Source organism: Myotis davidii, unplaced genomic scaffold (assembly GCF_000327345.1).
Source record: "Myotis davidii unplaced genomic scaffold, ASM32734v1 scaffold244, whole genome shotgun sequence".
Taxonomy (NCBI): Eukaryota; Metazoa; Chordata; class Mammalia; order Chiroptera; family Vespertilionidae; genus Myotis; species Myotis davidii.
In genome coordinates, this window is record NW_006294993.1 from 721,171 (window position 1) to 728,279 (window position 7,109).

The 7,109-nt window shown below is 55.4% G+C and overlaps 1 long non-coding RNA gene across 1 annotated transcript in view; it reads left to right on the forward strand.

The window, feature by feature from the left end:
• The window catches only part of LOC107184060, a 24,174-nt gene extending 19,878 nt beyond the window's left edge, over window positions 1–4,296 (forward strand). Inside the window, exon 3 of the long non-coding RNA XR_001514885.1 lies at window positions 4,284–4,296. This is a non-coding gene — a long non-coding RNA (uncharacterized LOC107184060). The remainder of the gene's footprint in view (window positions 1–4,283) is intronic.
• The last annotated feature ends 2,813 nt before the right edge of the window (window positions 4,297–7,109 follow it).

The following is a 7,109-nucleotide window of genomic DNA, read 5'->3' on the forward strand; positions in this document are numbered from 1 at the left end:
ATTTGCTCATAAACTCTGAGCACTGTTCCCCCTTGAGAGGCAGGAGGTATAGTTTCCGTTGGAGGACGGGGCCGGATAGTTTTGGGAGGTCCTTGCTCGTTACTTCTGTTGAATGGAAACAGCAGGGTGAGAGTCTTACAGGAAATGTTTCCCCAGGCGGTTTCCTCCTGGGACAAGGCAAGCACATATTCCATCTCCTTACTGTCTGAGGTCCATCCGAATGGGAATGGGACCACTGGGGCCTCTAGTCTTCCTGCTGCACAAGCGTAACAGTCACTTTTATTTAGGGCGAGTACAGAATATCTAATCCATTCCACCCAGGCTTTCGTTTCCTCATAACCTACTTCTATTTGCATGGTGGTGGCAGTGGCCTAGGGGATCTTGTTCTGTGACATCTACTCCTAAATCTAGTCCTAGCCAATCTTTTGACCTAAAGGCTGAAATATCCAAGTCATTCAAGTTATTTATAACCAATAACTTAACTGGGTAAGCATGACCCAGATTGTACACCTTTCTCCAGCCACATTGTAAGCCCCTGCAATTTGCCAGATTCCTAAAGCAAATAGAGCCCAGTTCATGATGGTTATTAAGACAGCTCACAGTTTTTAGTATCAATTTCAAGGAGGCATGTCCTGGTATGGCTGTCCTAGTTGAGGTGTGTCTGCCCTTAGCCCGTGTGTGATGGGTCCAACCTTGCTCTGCAGTCCGAACAGCAGTCTCTGTGGTTAGCGTTTCTGTACAGAGGTCTATGTCCTCCTGAGCCTCTTTTAACAGCTCTTCGACACTTCTATCCTCCCAGTTCTCTAACTTTTGCAATTTTCTTGAGATGTCAGGTCAACTATTGGTGACAAAATGTAATTTTAATTTTCCTTGGCCCAACGGGACCTCAAGGTCTGGCCCAGAGCACTTTCTCATTTGATCTTTAGTCTGGGTACAATTCGGAAGGCCTTTCTTTGCCTTGCTGAATATTGAAGGCCTTATTTAGGTTCTGAGACTGGGGAACTGCTCCCCGAATCCCTTTAATTATTAGTTCCCTGAGATCTCTCATGTCCCCTATGGGCCTTGTTGGTATGCTCCCACTGGGGCTCCCGGTTTGGAAATCTTACATCTGCTGGAAGCACATCAGGACCAGCCAGGTGCTCCCTTTCCCTGATAGCCATAGCCAACCTTCGAATCATTCCCCCTTCTTTTCCTGAGACTAGTATTCCCACGATAGGCATTAACTCGGTCCACGTATACACTTGTGGGCCCCAAAATGGGTCTAGCTGGTCAGCTAAGCCATGTGGGTCTTCCAGCAGAGGTTTTAACTCTTTTCTTTTTACTTCTCCAACTCCGTTCACAGCCTAGGAAAGCTAGTATCTGCTGGTGCCGTGGCCTCAGGGCCGGTTGGAGCCTTATCAGGACAGCTCTCCTCCCGAGGGGGCGGCTGGGATTGTAAATTGTCATCTTGGCTGTTCCCTCAGGTTGTGCCCCAGTCGCACAGGGAGGGGAAGGCAGGACAAGGGACCCCCCTTCTCTGACCGCCCTGGTTCTCCTTAGGCTTCTCTGCCTTTACAGGGAGAAGGAGGACTGGCCCTTCTCCAACAGAGAGCACAGTCCGTCTCCTCTTGAGTGACTGGACTTTCATCATTAACAAATTTATAATTATTACTGAAGAGCTTTATCATAAACCCTTCATTTTAGTTACATCTATTTATTATATCTTAACAACTTTGCAATTTTAAAGCCAATTATTAACCAAAGCATTTTCTTGACCAATTTTGTAACAGGGATAACTCACCAGTCTTCAGTGGCTTTAATGTGAAAGTACTATTTTATTTTATTTCCCTTTTGAAAGCAGGAGTGCCTCCACTCCCCCACCCCCCCCTTCCCCTTCACTGCTAGAGGGTACTTCTACAGATTGTTCCAAGTGTTATGGGGAAAAATGGAACACTAGGGACTAGTTATGGTTATGGGAAATATTAATTATGCTGTTAACCATGATTTCCCTTTCTGTTCAAAGAAAGGGCATACCAATCTGGCTTGGAGTTGTATGCCCCTGGGACCTGGGAGTCAGCCTTGGAATGTGGTCCATCCTCATTCAAGAACTGCTCATTATCATGGAAACATTAATATTGTTGCCCAACCCAGCTTGTATAGCTTACTTCCCCATGCCTGTAATCCCTACTTCCCCCTGTTATCTTTGTCCCTATGTTCATAAACCAAGGAAGAGTAAACTAAAGTCCATAAAAGATAGAAAGCCAAAATTACATTGCAGACACACAGACAGAAATCTCACTAGCTAAGAGTTTCTGGCAGGCTAACACCCTGCCAGGGAAAGCAGGATGAATCCCCAAGATTAAGAATTCTTGGCAGCTGCTAGGACATTCCTGCAATCTCTGTCACTGTGTTCAGCCTCACCACACGTAACTGGGCTTCCCAAAGTGGGACTTGCCCCATTTTTAAACAAATTAAACAAACAACAAAGAGATATAAAACATCAACAGGAACACTCTAATACAGGTGCGTGCAACATACTAAAAGTTTACACCACAGAATGCCCTGTATTAAGAGCCACTAAAGCAGAGCAATGTCTCCTGTGCCTGGTTTGGGAACTGTCCCTCCCCAGCACCTCAGCATTCTCCCAGTGGACTATTTTGGGGGAATGTATGCCCTAGGCCTAGAATTTCTGCTTCCCATCCTCGGCAGGTCCCATGTGACTATGAACTCAACCCCCCATGTTGGAGTTTTCTCGTACTCCCCTGAGATCTGCTTCATCCCTCTGGTCACTTCCCTTGCAGGAGAACAGAACCGCAGATCAGAACTCCGCACTCGCTTTATGTCCAAGACACATCCCAGTCACATAAGCCTGACATCCAAGGACACCCAATCACCAAAGTTGTGCTTAGTCCAATTCCCACCTTGGCTCATGCATGAGGTCACCGGATTGCTGAGGGTCTTGCTTGGGCCCTTCCTGCGTTGCTGGCTGACTCTCAATCCTGAGCTCGGAGTCGGCCCAGGGGTGATGGCTGACCCTCCTCACCAAGGCTGCCGCAACTTGGCAGCAGGGTGCACCTCCTCAGGAGAAGGGTCCAATTTCCCCCTGTGATGACAAACGGGATTCTGGACGCACCCCCAAACTGTAAGAAATAAGGTGAACCCCCCAAGTCAGGGGTTCTGGTAGAACACAAAGCACACTGGGAGCCAGGCAGCAGGCAAATATCTTTACTTCCAAGTGGAAGGGTGCACACACATGGTCTGGAAGCATGTGCACCCAATAGGGGGTCCACTCAGCTTTTTAATCTGATGCTCATGACCGGTCCCTCACTCCTGATTGGAGCTCAGGTGCACAGTCTTTCATGATTGGCTAATTCAAAGGGATGGGTGGACCTTTGCCATTTCAAGATGATGGCCCCCAGGGAGCTGCAGGTCACATGGTCAACATGGCAGCAGCTAAACTGTTCTTTGACAGAAAAGGTGACTTGTTTATTCTCACAGCGGGAAGTTTGGTGGCTTAGTGGCAGAATCAGGAAGGCGCCTGAGGGCCGCGAGCCTGCTCCCTTGCTGTCCCAGCAGCAGGCCCCTGGCGCTGGCTGCTGGCTCCTGGCTCCTGGCTTTGGAGCATGAAGAGCTATTGCAGATGTGTCTTTGTCAACGGGGAGCAGAGCTGGGTTTATGGAGAGGCAGCCCCGGGCTCAGCTGGGAGCACGGTGGGTGGGACAGCAGGAGGTCGGGTCCCTGCTGGGACAGGAGCTGTGGTGTCGATGGCATCGGGCCCTCTCCTGAGCCGATGGCTTCGGCTTCGTCAGGATGAAAGTAACAAAATGATAACCCGCCCAGGTGCTTTTGACCATCCACGTAGAACATGCTGGCGATGAAACGGGGCCATGCTGCCTCACAGGCAGGGAGCACAACTGCCCCTCCTGGCGGGACTCACTCTACACGAGTGACGCTAGTTCAGGGGACGTGTCCGGCTGCGTCCACTCAATATGCTAATCAATAGGACCTAATTGACAAGGTCTGTGTCCCCTTCTACAGGCACCGCACTGGTCCTGACTCCTGGCTCCCCGTGTGGAGGCTGAATGCCCAGTGTTCCCTCTCCATAAGGGACCAGGACTGAGAGGGCTCACTGGACCTCACTTCCCCCATGAGCCTGGGTCAGGAGCAGCAGGGACAAGGAGACCAGATGGCCCAGGACCCACCGTGTGCCGGGGACCTGGGAACCTGGGGTGGGTGTATTGCAACCACTCTCCCTGCTGCTCCCTGGGCTCTCTGGCCCCAAGCTTGGCGGTGCCTCTACCAAGCTCCGACTGACCCCAGACCCTCAGGGCACCGGGGCTCCCAGCGGTGCCAAGCGCAGCTTCGACCCCTGGCCCCGTAGCATCCCAGCACCAGAACCCAGCCAGAGCGCAGCCATGCAGGGTGGCCGCTGCAGACCCTGAGGACGCCTCAGCAGGCAGCACCCCAGTATGCTGACGGCAGCCTTAGGGAGCTCGGGTGCCCGTCAGTGCTGGTCAGAGGACTGGAGTACGAGAGCCCTGCCTGCCCCCGAAAGTGCTGATTTGAAGATCCGGTCCCTGGCAGAGGGGGCCTCTGCCTCTGGAATTAGCCCCTAGGTCTGGAGACAGGATGGTGTGGACGTCCCTGGAGTCGGCAGGCTGTGGATGTTGGGGACCTGCCTTCCCTGCAGGAGCTCCCCCACCCAGGCAGGAGAGCTGGGCGTGGAGATCGGGGTGGAAATGCGGGGCAGGTCAGGCCCCATGCCCCTTGTTGGGAACACTCCTTCGCTGGGCAAACTTGCCCCGGAAATGGCCTCTGGGCCCACAGCCATCCCACTGGCTTGGGCTGGGGGTCGAGGCACTTCCTCTCCCACCTCTTCCACTGGCCTCAGCAGCTCAGACCCAGAGCCATGCAGCCTCCCCAGCCTCTGGCGTGTACCCTGCAGGCGGACGTCCACAGCCACCGCCATTGCGTTGCCGGGCACCCCCACCGTCACCGTCTCCAGCCCATGTCTGTGGGAACTCAGGCCCCTGGAAACTGGTCCCGAAGGTGCTGCAGGGAGGGTTCGCCTGGCCTGAGCGTCACCTCAAGGCTTTGTTCCCGGGAAGCTGCAGACACCGCGCCTGGTGTCAGCAGTAGGAGGAACTTTGTGAGTCTGCTGCACTCGCTCCCCTACTGAGGACATCCCTGCTCACCAAGCCCAGGGTGGGGGCGGGGGGCGGCTGCTCAGTTTCTGGGTGGGAGGCTGAGCCTGGCCTGAGATCCTGTGGCAGAGGGACCAGGGCTGGGGCTTCTCAGCTCGGGGTCTTGTGGCTCACACATGCCTCCCGACAGCGGGGCCCCAGGGCGCGAGCTGGAGAGGGGCCTTAGCTCCCGCAGAGCCCTCCTTGCTCAGGGCGTGGTCAGGCCCAGGGGCCAGCAGGAGGCAGGTCCCAATTTCCAACCCAGGAGGGGTTCCTGCCTCCATTGGGGCCTGCGGTGTGGGGACTTCTCGGGCAGCAGCCAAGCCTAGTCTGGGCAGGGTGCACGCCAGAGGGCGGGGTCCAATATGATGTGATGAGAATCCAAATGGGGCATTAGTTGGGGGCTCAGACCTCGTTAAGCATGAGGGACTTTGGCCAAATCCTGATGTGGCTCTTCTGTTGCCTCAGAGGGGCCTGACCTTGGGGGTCTCATGGCCTCAGTCCTGGGGACAGATCTCCTGGACACAGATGAGGTCTCCTAGGCAGAGTCCATCTCTACTGGTGCCAGGTTTGGGGCTGAGAGAGAGCAAGGTGGCTCAGAGTTGGAGGAGGAGGAGGAGGAGGAGGAGGAGGATAGCTCCTGGAGGGTCACTTAGGCCTTCTCCCCGACCCAGGCCTGCCCTCTGCCACAGTGGCCTCGGATCCGCTCAGCAGCTCCATCCACAGCAGAGCAATGAAGACCTGGCCCTCCCTCCTCCTGTCCTGGCCCTCCCTCCGAGGGCGCTGCATGGGAGGCGCCGGCAGGCGGCCAGCTGGCCCGGACAAGGGCCCAGCTGTGCCGCTGGCCTGTCAGGACGTCCTCCTTTATTCACAGGGAGCTGAAGGCCAGGGGCAGCACCAAGGGCTTGGCTGTGCCGCTGGCTTGAGGGTGGCAGGTGTCAGAGACCTGCTGTTCAGGTTCGGGTTCGGGTTGGGGTTCGGCTGCCAGGATGGAGCCCCACACAAGCCACTCGGCAGCAGGAGCCTGGCCCGTGAGCTCTGAAGGCCTTGAGCTGGGGTGCTGCAGGGACCCCTTCGCTGTGGGCACAGGGACCTCCCCTTGAAGGAGCAGAGGAGTCATTGCCCGGTGACTCCTTACAATAGTGACTTAGTGGCAGTGACGGTTCACCAACTCCAGACACCCAGCCGGTGCCAAGTCCCTCCTCACAACAGGCCCCTCGCAGCTGAGGAAACAGGCTCAGAGGTGCCAGCCCTTATGCTCCCGTCTAACCCTCACTCGCTTGCTTGCTGGGTTAATGGCGAGCCTGGAGACAGACCCAGCGCTCATCATTCTTCCTCATTACAAGCAAGTCGTCACTCTGCAGTGTTCCACCTGGAGGCGGGCCTCCCCTGGAGTGTGTCCAGTGGTAATTAACTGCTTAGCAGGGGGGCAGGCAGGGGGCATGGGGATGGCGGCAGGGACACGTAGAGCTGTGACTGGGAGCCCAGCCAGTGGGGGATCGATACCCGATGCCCAGATACAAAGAGCCTGTAGCTGGTTCAGCTGTAGGGTACCAGCTGTACTTGAAGGTCGAAGGTCTTCCAGGGAGAGGAGACCTGCATGGAGATGGAGACTCCAGCATGGAGCACATCCCCCTCCCCCCACCCCCAGGGCTGTGGGAAGCAAAGGACACTGGGCTAGGTGTGGTCTGCTGGGCAACAGGCCCTGCCTGGCTCCCACGGGTGTTGCCCAGCTTAAACCCAGATCGTGAGAGAGCGCCGCCTTTGGGCTGCTGTCCACTCCCCCTGCAAGGGAGACACTGGTGCTTTTTAGATTCCAAGCTGGGAAGCAGCCACCTCTCCCCTCCCCCTGGTCACAGCGCCTGTGCGGCGCAGTATCTGCAGCGGTTCTCAACCTGTGGGTCGCGAACAATGAAAATACATCCTCACATCAGATATTTACATTAC